Genomic DNA, 16,944 nt, shown 5'->3' on the forward strand with positions numbered 1-16,944 from the left:
ACAGTTTTGACTCTCTTTTAGTAGAAAACATACTAATTGCTAGTAGAAAACTACTAATTCATGGAGTAAATCGCTTTACTAATTTGAAATAGTAAAAAATACGACTTACTCCATGAATTAGTAGTTTTCTACTAGCAATTAGTAGTTTTTTTTTTTACTAAAAATTAGTCAAAACTGTTACTAATTCAATTGGTAAACGAATACGCACTCTTTCATTAGTAGAAAACTACTAATTCAGATTTAGAGAGTGGAAAAAAAGTATTGTTTGGCATAACTATTTTATTAGTTGGCATAACTATATTTTATTAGTTCGTTTAACTATAATTAGTTTCTTGGAATATCTAGTTAATTAGTTATACCTTACTAACGAAATGGTTAGGCTGTGGCCAACTAAATGGTACTCTCTAAATCTGAATTAGTAGTTTTCTACTAATGAAAGAGTACGGATTCGTTTACCAATTGAATTAGTAACAGTTTTGACTCTCTTTTAGTAGAAAACATACTAATTGCTAGTAAAAAACTACTAATTCATGGAGTAAATCGGCTTACTAATTTGAAATAGTAAAAAATACGACTTACTCCATGAATTAGTAGTCTTCTACTAGCAATTAGTAGTTATTTACTAAAAGTTAGTCAAAACTGTTACTAATTCAATTGGTAAACGAATACGCACTCTTTCATTAGTAGAAAACTACTAATTCAGATTTAGAGAGTGGAAAAAAAGTATTGTTTGGCATAACTATTTTATTAGTTGGCATAACTATATTTTATTAGTTCGTTTAACTATAATTAGTTTCTTGGAATATCTAGTTAATTAGTTATACCTTACTAACGAAATGGTTAGGCTGTGGCCAACTAAATGGTACTCTCTAAATCTGAATTAGTAGTTTTCTACTAATGAAAGAGTACGGATTCGTTTACCAATTGAATTAGTAACAGTTTTGACTCTCTTTTAGTAGAAAACATACTAATTGCTAGTAAAAAACTACTAATTCATGGAGTAAATCGGCTTACTAATTTGAAATAGTAAAAAATACGATTTACTCCATGAATTAGTAGTTTTCTACTGGTAATTAGTAGTTTTTTACTACAAATTAGTCAAAAATGTTACTAATTCAATTGGTAAACGATTACGCACTCTTTCAATAGTAGAAAACTACTAATTCAAATTTAGAGAGTACTATTCAGTTTCTAGATACGTGAATAACGTGAAAACTAGCTAGTTTCTATACATTTACGGTACAGTTATACTATCTAGTTTCTATACAGCTACGGTACAGTTATACTATGTAGTTTTTATACAGTTACGGACTTACGGTACAGTTAGACTATCTAGTTTCTATTCAGTTACGGTAAAGTTATATTATCTACTTTCTGTATATATTTACGGTACTGTTATACTATTTAGTTTCTAGATAAGTAAATTATTTTGAAACTATCTAGTTTCTAAATAGTCAAACTATACAGAAACTATCTAGTGTACCTAGATTTCTTAGAATAAATTTAGAATAGGTTTCCTAGACAAAATCTATATAGTTTTTAATGAAGAAGAATTAATCATTTTTATACAGTGAAACTATAGAGAATTCAGACAGTATCGTTATAGTTTAACGTGACCAGTTGCACGAAACATTACTGTACACTTACTATTTTGACTATAGTTTAACAATAAATTAAAATTATATTATTATAAATTTTCTGACAATTGAAATCACACATACACACACACGCGCTCATATATATATGTAAATATCTAAAACTGAGGATTTTATTTGATTTGCATGTAAATTGGTTACAAACGAAAATTTGTACGAGTTGATTTTTGAAACCATGGTTTATTTGTCGTAACAAAAATTGTACTGTGGGATTTATTGACGCGTGTGGAAGTGTTTTAACCTTTAGTATATAGAGTCAGCGTGTGCAAAAGGTATGAGGAGGAAAAAAAAAGAGAACGACGGATAAAAAGAAAGCAGTTGTTTTTGTGCAGATGTGACCATAAATTTGGCGCGGCCCTGCATTTTGGCCGAAAACCTATCGCAATAAATACGAGCGACGAGAGCTTCTAGCTCGTGTATGTGTGAATGTGTGTGTGTGTGTGCGGTGGAGAGCCGGCTTTATATTAAACGAGTATATTCTTTATGGGCATCTACGCTATTATGGCTTTAAAATGTTAAGTGTTAACTTTGAATGCTTTTAAGCGGAGGAACTTTCCATAATTTTTAGGAATGTAAAATTTTAATTACTTCGCTGTAAAAAAAAAATGTTGTCTTATTTTAAAAGCAGCGAAAGAAGTTTTTTTTAAAGTTACATAATAGTTTTAAGATTGGAATTTGAATATTGATTTTTTTCCACTATAGTTTAAATAATCCTTAATTTAAAACTGGTCTGATTTTGAATTGTCCTAAATTATTGTAAGCAAAAATATTTTCTAAGACTTCTTTCCACCCTTATATTGAAATAAGACGTTTCTTTTTTGTTTTTTATTTTTAAATTTTAGTGCCTTTCTTTTGTTTTTGGTCCTTATCTTTATCTATTTTATGATAAGACATTTTTGGAATATTTTTACATATATGGTTGGAGGGGTTCAGTTCTGTAAATATTCACGGGAAGCATTGTAAATATTTTTTGTGGGACCCTTATAATTTTGATAAATGTAACCTTTTATAGCGACAAGTTTAAAAATATTTCACGGCCATTTATGAATAAAAATCGCAAGCACTTTTCCTGCTTTTGAAATGCGCACAGTCATAAAAAATATAAAAATGATTTATTCCCATAGAATTTACAAGTGGCATAACAGTTACACAACGATATATACATTTCCTTGAAAATCCTTTTCAAATCCTCTTTTTTCTATTTCTCAACGTTTCTTTTCTTTTTTTTTTTATAATATACTGATTTTTTTTAAGTGTAATAAACTGATTTTTTTTAAAATTTTGTTTAATTTCTGATTTTACATTTTCATTTTTAAATAGAAATTCCAATGTATTTAAAGTATTCTTTATAAAAATGTGGTTAATTTTCTTGGGTGGTAAAATTTAAAGAAATTTATTAAAATGAAGGGAAAAAAGTAATTGACTTTTATCAAAAAGTTTTATATCATGGGGAAATAGAGTAAATTATTTTCTCTCCCTTTCTGAGAATTTCCGGAGATTTTGAAGAGAATACAGACTGTGAAAGTTACTGAAGGGAGTCGGGAGAGAAGGATGCATTAATTTTGCTGAGCAACAATAGGACGATCTTTCGTACTTGCACACGTTCTTCTCTCTAACTGCATCAACTAACTCTCTATAGAATAGTAAATATTCAGTTCTGATTTTTGCGAAAAGATAAGAATAGACTTTGAAAATTATTCACTTGTCGAAAAAGTGAGAGAGAGAGAAAATATATATTGAGAAAGATTGTGTGTTCGTAATTCTAACAATGAAAGGCGATGCATTAAAAAGTTTTATTTAAATCGGATCCCTCATGATCCATTACGCAATGGTTTTCGACAATTTCAAATGTAATTTGACCGCATTATATATTGGCGAGACAATTTGGCTTGACAGAGAGAAAAGGGACCTAGAGAGAGAGAGAGAGAGTGAGTGAGAGGAATGAAAATTGCTAGCCCAGAAATACTCAAGTGGGTGGCAAAGTACGCGAGGGCTTTTAAATTCGAAATATCGTTTCAAGACCAAATGCCTCCTTCGTTGAATTCACGTTGCGCACTCAATGCCGAATCCAGTCGTTACTTTTCTACGGTTTACGAAAGCAGTTTTCAAAATAGAATTTCAATACTATTAAAAAAAAAAAACTTTCACTGAAACGTTTTTTTTACCGTCGCAGATTCTTTAATATTATATTTCTATATTGCAAAGAAGGAATTTTTTTTTTAAATATGTTATAGGAATATATTAGTTTTGATTTTGATAAAAAATTAAAATATTTGTTACTTTTTTTGGTTTGAAAAAAAATTGGCTGATATTTTTAATTATCCCATAAAGGTTAATTTTTATCCAACACTTAATCAAACTGATATTTAATAATTAACTAAACTGATATTTGACCAAATTTGCATTTTATCGAACTGACATTTGGCTAAATTGTAATTTTACCAAATTTTTAAATGGCTAATTTTTAATTCTACTACATTTTTATTTATCCGAAATTTTATTTGACAGAAGTAATTTTGTGCGATTTTCCAACTTAACACAAATTTTTCCTACTAATTTTTGATTGGTTAATTTTAAAATTTGTACTAAACTGTATTAGGTTTACATTTGTTTGGTCAAATAAAAATTTTAGCAAATTCAAATTTTGATATTTTTCAAACTGTTTAAGTATAAATTTTTTTAAATAATAGTTCGGTTAAATAGAAATTCGTTTAATTTATAGTTTGGTCAAATAATTAGTTGGTTAGACAAAAATTTGGTTAATTAAAAATTTGTTTAATTATTTGTTAATTGTTAAATATTTGTTAAATAATAATTCGGTTAAATAAAAATTTTTTTAATTAATAGATTGGTTAAATGATAATTCGGTTAAATAAAAATTAGGTAAATTGGTAAATTAGTTTTATAATATTTCTGTTGCATAAAAATTTAGTCAATTGGTAGTTTGGTCAATTAATTATTTGGTCGAACAAGAATTCGGTTAATTGGTAGATTGGTTAATTAAGAATTTATTAAATTGTTGGATTGGTTAAATAATAAGTTGTCCAATTCGTGGATTGGTTAAATCATAATTCAGTTAAATAAGAATTTGATTAAATGACTTTTGGGTTAAACTATTTGGTTAAATATTTTGGTTAAATAAATTTTGTAAGTAAAATACAATCAAGTTTCAATACAGCTTAATATTAATTTGTTTTCATAAAAATTCCGTTTTTTGGCTAAATAACGTTTCAGTGAAATGGTAATTCGATTCTCTAAATATATAGTATTTATATAAATAATATAAATATATTTAACTTTCGTTCTCCTATTTTTTGGATAATTTACAATACATCCTGTATTATAATTTTCGTTATTATAATCGTAAGCTTATAACCTCTGCCGTTGTAGTTACTGAAAATTTATAATAATACGATAATCCAGCTTCTGGAGTCTTTAACTTTTCGATTTTATATATTATATAGTTTGTATACTTTAATTTCAGCAGATATATATATTATATCTGAGAGTTTAGTTTATAAAGTCAGTGTCAGTAGAATGGCTAAAATTATAATGAAAAAGTTTTGGAGGATAATATTTTCACATGAAAGCATGGATAGAGAAATTTTTAATCTACTGTATTTGTTCGTGAGTATAAAATTATTATAATGCAAACATAAAAAACTTTGGCTAGTATATACATATATATATAGAGTATAAATGCAATGATCACAATTCAAAATAGTTTGAAAATCTCCGCGGGGAAAATTTATTATATCTACACTTATGTAGATTTTATTGATTTCAACATATATATTATTTATTATGTCGTATATTTACTTGACTTATATTATAATCCATGGACTAAGTTTATAATCCTTAAATGCTGAATCATTTTGTACTTTGAAATTAATAATTCAATTTTTGGAAAAACCTATATAAAAAAAAAATTGAACGATTTTTCGATGATCAAAAAGAAACTTTTCTAATAAATCTCAATAGCGTATATATATATATATTCTATTTGAGAGGAAACTTTCTATATGATTCGTTTAAACTTGGCATATTTTTACCCTGCTGGAAAATGCTTGAATTATTCACGTAGTATTGACACTAACAGTGGGGAAATTTTTTTTCGATGTACTTGTTAATGGTTTTTTTTTTTTTTTATTTTTTTTTTTTGCACATGAAATGGGATATAGAGTTTCAACCTAACTCGTTTCGAACGAAACAGTACGCACCATGGAAGCGACTGAAAACACCCCCCTCCTCCCCCCCCCCCTCTTCTCCTGTAACATCTGGCTGTCCGTTCAGCAGTTTTTGTAATAAAGCCTCGAAACTCGGAAAAACCGACAACGTCCTTGCAAATTAAGCCAAGCCGATATTGAAGTAAAATCTGAATTTTCGATGAATAAAAAAGAGAGAGAGAGAGCGGAATGCAGTGACCGCAGGATTTTGCTCTCTGTGGTAGAAAGAGAGAGAGCTATAGATAAATTAATATATATTTTATAGAAGTTGTTGCGAATTAATTGAGCTGACAACAGTAGAATTGATGCCGAGCAGAAATGAAAACGAAAATTTATATCATCATCGAATGATTCAAAAGCATTTCATGCGTCAATGAAATTTAATAAATCGGTATATATATTTTCTTCATTTCCGACTAATTTTCCCATGACGGGGGGATTTAATTCATTTAATTGCTTTGACGTATCAAATATATACATATATATATATATATATATGTTTAATTGCACATTATGTGAATCTCTTTAACCCAATTTTGCATTTATTAATTTATAAAATATCAAATATATATAAATTGATTTTGGAAGCCAAATAAAATGATTTGAAATCATATTATATCAATTTGGAGAAATATTTATTTTTATTATATTATTGTATTCTGATTTTAGTAGAGCTCGTGAGTGGAAATATTTCACGTTTCTATAAAGTTACGATATACAGGGTGCATTCTATAAATTAAATTAGTTAGAATTTTCATTTCAAAGAATTTTATTAGATAGAAGCATTTTTTTTAGCAAAATTTTAAATATTATTTTTTCAAAAAAAAAATTCTTATATTTATTAAACAGAATTTGTGGGTCATTGAGATTATTATTTAACAGAATTTCATTATAAATAAATAATTTCTCCTTGCATTTATTTTAAAAAAATTATAATTTAATCTAATTTCAATTTAGAAGAATTTTTTTTCTGTTGGTTGATTCTTTGGATATTGTCTAGTTTCTATCTAGTTCCTATCTAGTTTCTATATAGATTTCCGCATAGGAATTTATTTACCTTGGCCTTAGTAGGGGTGAAACATGGTTAGGACAGTTATACTATCTAGTTTCTATTTAGATTCTATTCTAGTTTCTATATAGTTTATTAAGAAGGGTCAGGGCAGTTATACTATCTAGTATCTAGATATACTTGAACTATATAGAAACTATCCAGTTCATTTAAATTATTTATAATAGATTTCAAGTAGTTTTTCTATACAGAATCTATCTAGTTTTATCAAGGAAAAATAATTAATGACCATTTTATAGTGAAGCTATATAGAATTTAGACCGTGACAATATAATTTTACGTGACCAGTTTTACCAAGAAATTTTTCCACACAGGAATAAACATTTTGAATTTAGTCAATTAGAATATTTTCCTTTTTTTTTTCTTATTTTAATACGGAAGGCCATTTTTCTCTTATGAAATCCAAGGATATGAAAAATTGCTAATGAATACAAACGAGGTAATTTCGTTAGGTGAGTCGTTACTCATATAAAGGGGAATAAAAAGTCCGAGGAGGAACCGTTTTTCCAAGTGGCTTTGCGTTATTGAGATTATCAACAGGTCTTTTTCGCTTATGTATTCATTGGCAATCATCCAGGAGAAAGAGAGAGAGAGAGAGAGAGGGGGGGGGAAGTTCTCGAAGGAAACCAGATGAGAGGAAGTAAACGTATCCCCATTGCTCGTTTGCAAGTTTTGGCACGAAAGTCTTTTATAGTGTCAAATTGATTTTACTAACTGTCAGATCATTTGGTTCCTCTATTCCCCCCCCCCCCCTTCTCTCTTTCTGTCTCTCAATTGCAATTAAAATGTCTCTAATTTTCTCGTTTGAATTCAAATTGCGATTTTATGAGTTTAAAACAAAAAGAAGTGTATTTTATTTTTACGATGTTGAGCCATCTTATCATCATAAAATAGTAAATATAAAAGAAAAAAGAAAACATGCAAAATACTTTTTATTTTTTATGCATAGTAAATTTTGTGTTAATCATTTTATTTTGAAAAATATAATGAAAATAATTAAAATTTTTCAATTTTATACAAAAAATTTAGTATATATGACAAATATTTTTCTCGAATAGGTATAAAATTGCAAAGAAAATTTGTAAGAATAACTGGAAAAACCAATTTAATGGTTTGAAACTTGGAGGTAAAAATAAACTGCTTTCAAATTCAAATTACGCCACTGAAATTCAAAGCTTTTTAAGGAGAAGTTTTAAAGTAGAAGTACAAACTTTCTAAAGGTTACAGAAATTCAAAGTTCCTCTGCAAAAGTTTTACGCGCCTTTCCTTTTGAGGCAGAAGAAAAATCAATTCTTTTTAAATTTATAAAGTATTATCGTTTCAGTATTTAATAAAAAGAATAACAATACATATCAAATGTACTACAAAGGATTTCGTTTTTAGGGAATATTTTTTAATTTTATTTTAATTTCTTCACAACTTTTCAAATATCATTTTTTTTTTCTCTTTTTTGAAAATTACAATTGATTTTTCTCGGACCATTGTGAAATTCTTCGATGTAAGTAATGTAATTTTCTGCCAATTTTCACGACTCTCTCTCTCTTTCTCCTTGCAACAGTTTTCAAAACTTTTCTCTCAAGTTCATTTTATCATCGCTAGAAAGCTCCTGGACATTTATTTTCCAATTGATCTACGAAAGTTGTTCTCTTATACTCTGCAACTAATCATTTTTAGAAAGTTTTTTGTTTTTCAAAAAAAAATATATATGAGCGCTCTCTGTATTTGAAAGAACTTGAAATTTGATTTGAAAAAATAACTTCGAATTGATTCTATAGTCAGAAATTTAGTTAACATTTTTATTTTATTTAAAAGAAAGTTTTTCAATAATTACAATAATGTTTGGTATACATTAATTTATTGTAACCATAACCATTCGATAATTGTTTGTAAATTATTATTAATTGACGAAATAAGAAATTCCATTCACTTATATATGATTTTAAAAGAAGAAAAGTAAAAAAAAAAAGAATAATATCATAGAAATAAATGAATGACAAATGTAAATGTTTAGTATGCTTTGTTGTTTATATTGAAATGGGAGAAAATGCACTTTGTATGCATCGAATGAGGGATAATAATAACAATAACTATAATTGGCTTTATTGGAATGTATTAAACGTGCCCATCGCTTCGTTATAATTTGCATGGACGAATAATCAAGCGCGGAAAGCGAGAACTGGTGTATAGTAACTATTCGAAAAGGTTAAATCGTACGTCCGGCTTGAACAATGCGGAAAGTTCGCGGGGGTACAATTATCCGCGAAGTGGATCTCGATACGGTTGAACAGGTTAGCTACTCTGCCGGAAATCGCTTTTACGATACTCATCCTCGTCGGCGAGCGGCTCAACGATTGCTCTCGCACCTCCACCGGAAACAGATTGTATGCTTAATTTTCTCCCTCTCAATAATAGCTAGGCTACTTTTCCACACTCATATATGTATATAAAGCTTCTATCTCGTTTTCTATTTTGTTATTTTTTTTATAGGCAAATATAATGGACTTTTAATGATGTTCTAATCAGGGGGCCAATTCCGTGGCTTTCCCACTTTCCACAGTTTAGTTACAAATTTCCACTTTCTACTTTCCTTTTTATATTTTTTACATTCCAATTCCAAATTTCTACTCTCAAACTTTCCACTTTTTACTTCCGCACCTCCTATTTTCTACTTTCTACCTCGCACTTTTTGCTGTTCCACTTTTATACTCTACCTTCTACTTTCCCCGTTCTACTTCTCATTTTCCACTTCCCGACTTTTCACTATCCAGTTCCTACTTCCTACCTACCAATTTTTCTCATTTCACCTCCCACTATTCACTTCCTACTTTCTACATCACACCTTTCACTATACCCCTTCCTATATTCCACCTCCCACCTTCTACTTTCCACGTTCTACTTTCCATTTTTAATTTACAGACTTTCCACTATTTTTCCATATCCCACTTCATTTTTCAATAAATGGAAGTAAAAAGTAGGAAGGGGAAAGTGGGAAATAGAAAGTGGATAATGGGAGGTAGAATAATAAAAAGTAGGAAAAAAATGAGGTGGTAAATATAGAAAGTGGAAAGTAGGAAATAGAAGGTGGAAGGTGGAAAGTGAAAATGGATGGTGGCAGGTGGAAAGTGGAAAATAGAAAGTGGACAGTAGGAAAAAAAGTAGGAAGGGGAAAGTGGGAAGTGGAAAATAGAAAGTGGATAATGGGAGGTAGAATAGTAAAAAGTAGGAAAAAAATGAGGTGGTAAATATAAAAAGTGGAAAGTAGGAAATAGAAGGTGGAAGGTGGAAAGTGAAAATGGATGGTGGCAGGTGGAAAGTGGAAAATAGAAAGTGGACAGTGGGAGGTGGAATAGTAAAAAATGGAAAGCAGGAAAAGGAGATGGGAAATAGAAGGTGGGAGGGGGAAGTGAAAATGGAAAATTGAAGGTGGCAGTGAAAAGTGGAAAATAGAAAGTGGATGGTGGAATAGTAAAAAAGTGGAAAATAGAAAGTAGATGGTGGAATAGTAAAAAAGTGGGAAGTAGAAAGTAGGAGGTGGAAAGTTTATTTGATTTTTTAAAAAAAAACTTTATTTTTCTCACAGCTTATGTTATATTATTTGTAGAAATCTTATTTTGGTTCAAATAAATTTTTATTTGTTGGAAATAAATTTTGATTTGATTGAAAAACAAATAAGTGTATATTTTGTATCGTCAATTATTTTAATTAGATAATTTCGGTTTTTTTTTATTAAATTATTTGTGGATCTCGTTTATACATTATTACTTTTTGCAAATGCATATGAATATTTCTATTTTTAGTATATATATATATATATATACGTTTTCATACAATTAAATAACATTCAAGAGATGAATATAGCTTGAATATCATCCCCCAAGGAGTTTTTGATGAAAAACAAAAAGGTCAAACAAAGTTTCACGTTCCAGTTAGAAGGCGCGTATATACAAACGTCAAGGGGGCAAAAATCAGAGAATGGCAATTTGCACAAGTAAAAAACAATTGCATATATGTGTTAAATTATTAAAACAAATTTATTTATATATAAATTTGGAATATTATATAATATTGTATTGTTATTATATTATTATTACATCTTCATATTATATTATATATTTATTATCCCAGTTAATAATTGTAATTATAATTATAAAACGGGAAATTTTAATTATTTTATTTATTATTAATTTACTTTTAATAATTTCAACTCTTCAATATTAAATTTAATAATATTAAAGAGTTGATATTACTGAAGTAAATTAATAATAAATATTAAATATTAATAATTAAATCATTAAATTATTAAATTATTTCAATAATAATTAAATCATAAAATTATTAAATTATTTCAATAATAATTAAAATCATTTCATTTTTCTAAATTTCAAAATCTAAAATAATACAAAATAATCGAATTTTCCACTAAAGAAACAATAAAGTATTTTAAATTTGATAAAAAAAATTTATATTCTTGACCGAAGCGTGAAAGTGAGTTCATTTTGGAATGTAAAGAGAGAGAGAGAGAATTTTCATTCTATCGTTTTATAATATATATAGAGAGAGAGAGGAAAAGTCTCGACTCATCGTTTTTTTTGAAGGTACCTTGGCGCACACATTTTGTGCTTTTATTGTTGCTTTTCACGGTACGCCATGAAAATGTATCGTTTACATCGATCTGGCCTCACACGGAAATACAACATTAAAAGATCCTGCTCGTGACAACGATTAACGCCCTCTGACACGTGCACCGATGCTATTATACAGAGACGATGAGAAAAGTTTCTCTCCTCTCTCTCTCTTTCTCTCTCTCACTCTATACCGGAAAGAACGAACCGGACATTAATAACCTCTCTCTACTGAAAAGTCTATTATAATATTTCCTCGCTGTTGAGAAGCTTCGCGAGCTTTCGACCAACACAAATCTCGAGGCCGATAACGTTTTCCTCATGAGGAAAAAAAAGAAGTTTAACTCTCGAGGTATTAAAGAAATTTCACTCTCGTGGGTGAATATATATATACATATATAAGCGCTGAGATAATTCCTCCCCGCGCGCTATTCCATGCAAATTGCTCATCGATGGAAGAGATGCTCCATTATTCTAATCTTATTGACTATGGATTACATTATTTTAATAGTCTTACAAAGAGAACAATTTTCCTCTTTCCTTTACATTATATAAAGTGAATTTTTTTTTTCAATTACTCGCTACATAAGGATGTTTTTTTTTTGTTTTATGTACACTGAAAAAAATTAAAATCTCAAAATGAGAAAACAAAAATTAATTTTATTTATAACTACACTGAAAAAAAAATTTATTTCATTCATATAATTTGTTACTTAACTACAGGCCTCAGATTATTTCTTTATTTATTTAGATTTACAACACTGTTAACCTAAAAGTGTCAAATTGCAACGAATTGATCCAAAAATGCGGATCAAATCAAAAATTGATCCAAATTTTTAGATCAATTTGATCCACTTCGGGTTCAATTTGATCCTTTCTAGAAAACTGTGAAATTATTTATTTATTTAGATTATACGAATTTCTTTAATAATTTTAATGAAATTCTTTACAAATTCAATAATCTTAAACTATTTTTTAATTAAAAATTTCATGAAATTTAATAATAATTTAAAATTTACAAAAAAATCATCAAATAAAATTGTAAAAAATTTCAATTCAAATTATTTTTAAAGATTCCAATTTAAAACCTTTTAAAATTTATAATTATTTCTAAAATTTTCCATCTAAAACTTGCTGAAATTTAATAATTTCAACTATAACTCTTCCGAAATTAAATTATTTTTAATAATTTTGATAATTATTATTTGAAAAATTATTTTCAAATTCTGTAGAATTTAATTATTCTCGTAAATTTAATAAAATCTTTTGATATTAAAATTATTTGAATTAATAGCAAACGATTTTTGAAAAAAAACGACTAAGGGGAAAAAAAATATTTTGGAAGAATAATATCTTGGCTCTTAATAATTGGAACTTTTGTCTCCATATGTAAAATAAATATTGAATATTATACAAAATAGTAACCGATTATCTGAATAATAATAATAATTTTTATTGTAGAATAAATCCGAAAAAAAGATTCAAATTAAAAATACCACACTGAAAAAAAATTTATTTGATTTAAATAATCGGTTATACTTGACTATTATCAAATAAATATATTTTTAAATAATTATTATTTGAGATGGTATTTGTTTCAAATGCAGAAAGTATTATTTCAAATACAGTTTATTTGATTGAATTAAAAATTATTTGGTTCAATGAAAATATTTATTTGATAATAGTCAAGTATTTATTTGTAAATTTTTTCTAGTGCACGAAATTAAATAATTTTTCAAGTTGTTTTTTGAATAAAATTTATAACAGCGCATTTTTTTTTTGCAATTATTCAATTTCCTTATATGATATCGATATATAGGAGAGGAGGATCCATTTTTCTCTCACCGTATCACTATATGCAGTCAGATTGAAGTTATTCAAATGTCACTTTTAATGGAATACGAAAGTGATGGAAATGTCTAAGAATTGGAGAAACGACAAAGTGAGAGAAAGATGGAGAGAGAGAGAGAGAGAGAGAGAGAGAGACAGAGAGCTGAGAAGTGATCAAATTCCATGGTTATCCATACGTGAAATCTATATATCTCCTTTGAGGAATCTGTTTCCCGAGCTCTATCTATTGCGAATTGGTAGTAGTTGCGGTTAACATTATAGCGTTAGTCCCCCTCCTTCATCTCTCTATATAGAAACCCCTGGAATCCATCTAGAGGCTAAAGAGTAGATCTGATTCCACAAATGAACCTGTCCGACCTCATAGAACAATCTCAATGGTACTCTCTTCAATAATCCTCGCAAATACTAAAATTTCTCTTTAAAAATCACTATTTAGCTGAATATATATAATAATATATATTCTATTATTATAATGCATTCTCTCATACAAGTCACGTGTTACCAGACTTTTTTTCCTTTTTTTTTATTCCTCCTCTCTTATTTCCAACAAAATTAGAAGTTTTTTTGATTAAATTTTTATCTCCACTGAATATAAGGGACACTCTTAAAAAGAGTCCTGCGAAAAAAGATTTCTTTTCAAGGATTTATCTCACGAGATAAGATTTTATTTTTTCTCATTTTATAATGTTTCCTTTAACATTTTTTATTTTAATTTTTTCATTAATTTTAAGGAAATTTTAATTTTCAATTGTTATTTGAAATTTTTAGTTTAGAAAATTGTTTAAAAAATATATTTTCATGTTACATATATATATATATTGCGCTTAATAAATTACATTTAGAAAAACCGAGATATTTCAAAAAAGCTTTTCTCGAAAATAGAATCAAGTCCCGTAATAGGACCAAGAGAAAAGAAAAGGTGGAGAATGGAGATAGCAAGACAAAGGCAAATAAAATGAAAAACAAGAGAAAAGCACAGGGATAAAAGAATTGAAAGTAAGAAAACGAAATGGTAGAATGAAACAGGAATAATAAAAAACAATGCAATGAATGCACTTAAAGAATCTATAAAAAAAAAATAAATAACGCTCTTAAATTTTCGGAAGGAGAGAAAAAGTTTTATTAATATTACATTATAATAATAATAATTATTATTATTTATTATTAATATTATTTTAAGTAGGAAAATTATTATAATAGTATAATTATTTATTTTACTGTTTATAATAATAATAATAATAATAATATTTTATCCAAAAAAGTTTTTGAATTGTTGTAATCTCTTAATTTAAGACAACGATTCTAAAAACGTTATGATTTGATAAAATCTTGAAGTGAATATAAAAAAGTAAATTTTGTTTATTTTTTTTTTATCATTAAAAATAAAACGAAACAATGTGATAAACATCTGCACTAAAAGTAATATAATACATTCATCTCCTTTTCATTATGATGTTAGGGAATCGTAAAACTTCATAGGGGCATTGTTCCGCGTGACTTTACAATCCCATAAACTGATATTTGCGTTTCCCTTGACCAAACAAACGCACATACGCAAAATGCCTTTTCCATGTCACATTTTATACTCAAAGATACTAAAATTTCTCAAAAAAAAAAAAAAAGAATCATGAAAAACACGTTTAGTTTTTTTATAAAAAAAAACCACTCAGTTAATTCAACTTTCTTTTCCGCTCAAATATTTACATCATCAATCTCCCTTTTCTATAAAAGATTTGTTGACAATGTTTACACATATATAGACGTAAAAAAAAAAAACATGAAATATATACTTCCAAACCATTTCATTTCATAGACAATCTCACATTTCTCTTCTTTTATCATCCACCAGTTTTCTTACAACTTTCTGAACAAAGAAGTACATTCACAGTGGTGACGATCATCAACAGGTTCCTCTGCGCCATTAGCCAGAGTCACTGGCACTGGTCCAGAAGGGGGTATATATAGTGTTGCTCCTCTCCACCCCCCCCCTACCCTTCCATTCAATGAACATCCGCAAGAAAAAGAAGAGAAAGAAAAATTTCCCCTTCTGTCAATATTTTTTCTATTTCGAATTTTGTTTATCGATTTTTTTATCGGTAGCAGAAGAAGATGGTAAAAAGAAATTTACCCTTTTGTCAATATTTGCGGAAAAAATCCGTAAACCGCTTTTGAAAATTTTCTCGATTTTTTTTTTAATACTAATAAGTCAATTTTCCGGTAAAAATCCGGAAACCGATTTTGGAATTTAGTTATTAGTATTAAAAAAAATCCCGAAAAATTTCCAAAAGCGGTTTCCGGATTTTTTGCAGAAAATTTACTTATCCGGAAACCGTTTTTAAAAATTTTCCTGATTTTTACCGGTAATATTAATAAGTAAATTTTTTACCAATAATTCCACAAATTGGAATTTTGTCAAAATTTTTATTTCGAATTTTTTTTTCAGTAAAGAATAAGAAAATGGTAAATATAAAAATGAAGAAATGGGTAAAAAGAAAATAAGAAAATGGCAAAGAATAGAAAGAAAAAGGGGTGGGGGGGGGGTGGAATTGTTTAATGTGACGATTTTTTGCGCGACACTTTTTTTTTTTTTTTTTTAAATCACTTACCCTGTTTTTAACGTTTAAACCCCGAGAAAAATGTATTTGATCTTTTTTTTTTGTTTTTTTTCCTCTTTGTCTCTCTCTTCTCTTTGCGCAAAGCGAGATAAATTTTTTTTTTTTTTTTTTTTTTTTTAGAGAAACGACAGTTGAAGTTGCCTTAAAAGCATAGCACTGTACGCGAATTTATTTTTCTCTCTGCGGTGTCTAAAAAGCCACCTAGGAGCGCGCGCGGTCTCACTCGGTAAGGGTGTCGCGGTGCGACTGTAGCACACACTACCCTCTCACGCTTTCGCGGCTTCTCTCCCATCCCCCACCCCACCCCCTTCCTCAACACGATTCTGCACCTCTTGCCGCCGTTAGATCGCCCCCATTTCAACCCCCTTTTTCCCCCTCCTATGTAGGGTACTGTTCTGGCCACTCCCACTATACATGCACACAAACCCACCCCCTCTACATCTTCCTCAACCCCCCCCCCAAAAAAAAGAATCATTTCCCTCCCCACCTCTTGGAAAAGCATAATCCCACTCCTTATTTTTTTTTGCAGCTATTTATGGAGTGGGGGGGGGGAGTTTAATTCAAGATTTTCACAAACATTTGAGACTTGAAATACACTGTTTTCTTTTTTTTTCTACCTTATACAGCGTGGGTTATAAAAACGAGAGTAATTCATTTTTGATGAGAATTTGACAAGTTTTTTTTTCTCTCGAGAATTATTTTTCTTGTTGAATATATTAAAGGGGAATAATTGAAAAGATAAGAATAAATTTTTGCCAATAAATCAAACTAACATTAAATCGATTTATTATTTTACGAAATTATTGTTTAACAAAATTTTTATTCAGTCGAATAGTTATTTAACTAAAACGGAATTAAATATAATTTTCCTGAATAGTATTTAACTAAATTTTATTAAGCCAATTA

General features: G+C 28.3%; 1 protein-coding gene across 1 annotated transcript in view; it reads right to left on the reverse strand.

The window, feature by feature from the left end:
- Window positions 1-16,283, reverse strand: part of LOC127277301 (lachesin) — a 96,563-nt gene extending 80,280 nt beyond the window's left edge. Inside the window, exon 1 of the mRNA XM_051298322.1 lies at window positions 16,030-16,283. The gene's annotated coding sequence lies outside the window, so the exon portion shown is untranslated. The remainder of the gene's footprint in view (window positions 1-16,029) is intronic.
- Between the last annotated feature and the right edge of the window lie 661 nt (window positions 16,284-16,944).

This window comes from Leptopilina boulardi, unplaced genomic scaffold (genome assembly GCF_019393585.1).
Source record: "Leptopilina boulardi isolate dan_hultmark-lab unplaced genomic scaffold, ZJU_Lbou_2.1 LbouV2_165, whole genome shotgun sequence".
NCBI classification, from domain to species: Eukaryota; Metazoa; Arthropoda; class Insecta; order Hymenoptera; family Figitidae; genus Leptopilina; species Leptopilina boulardi.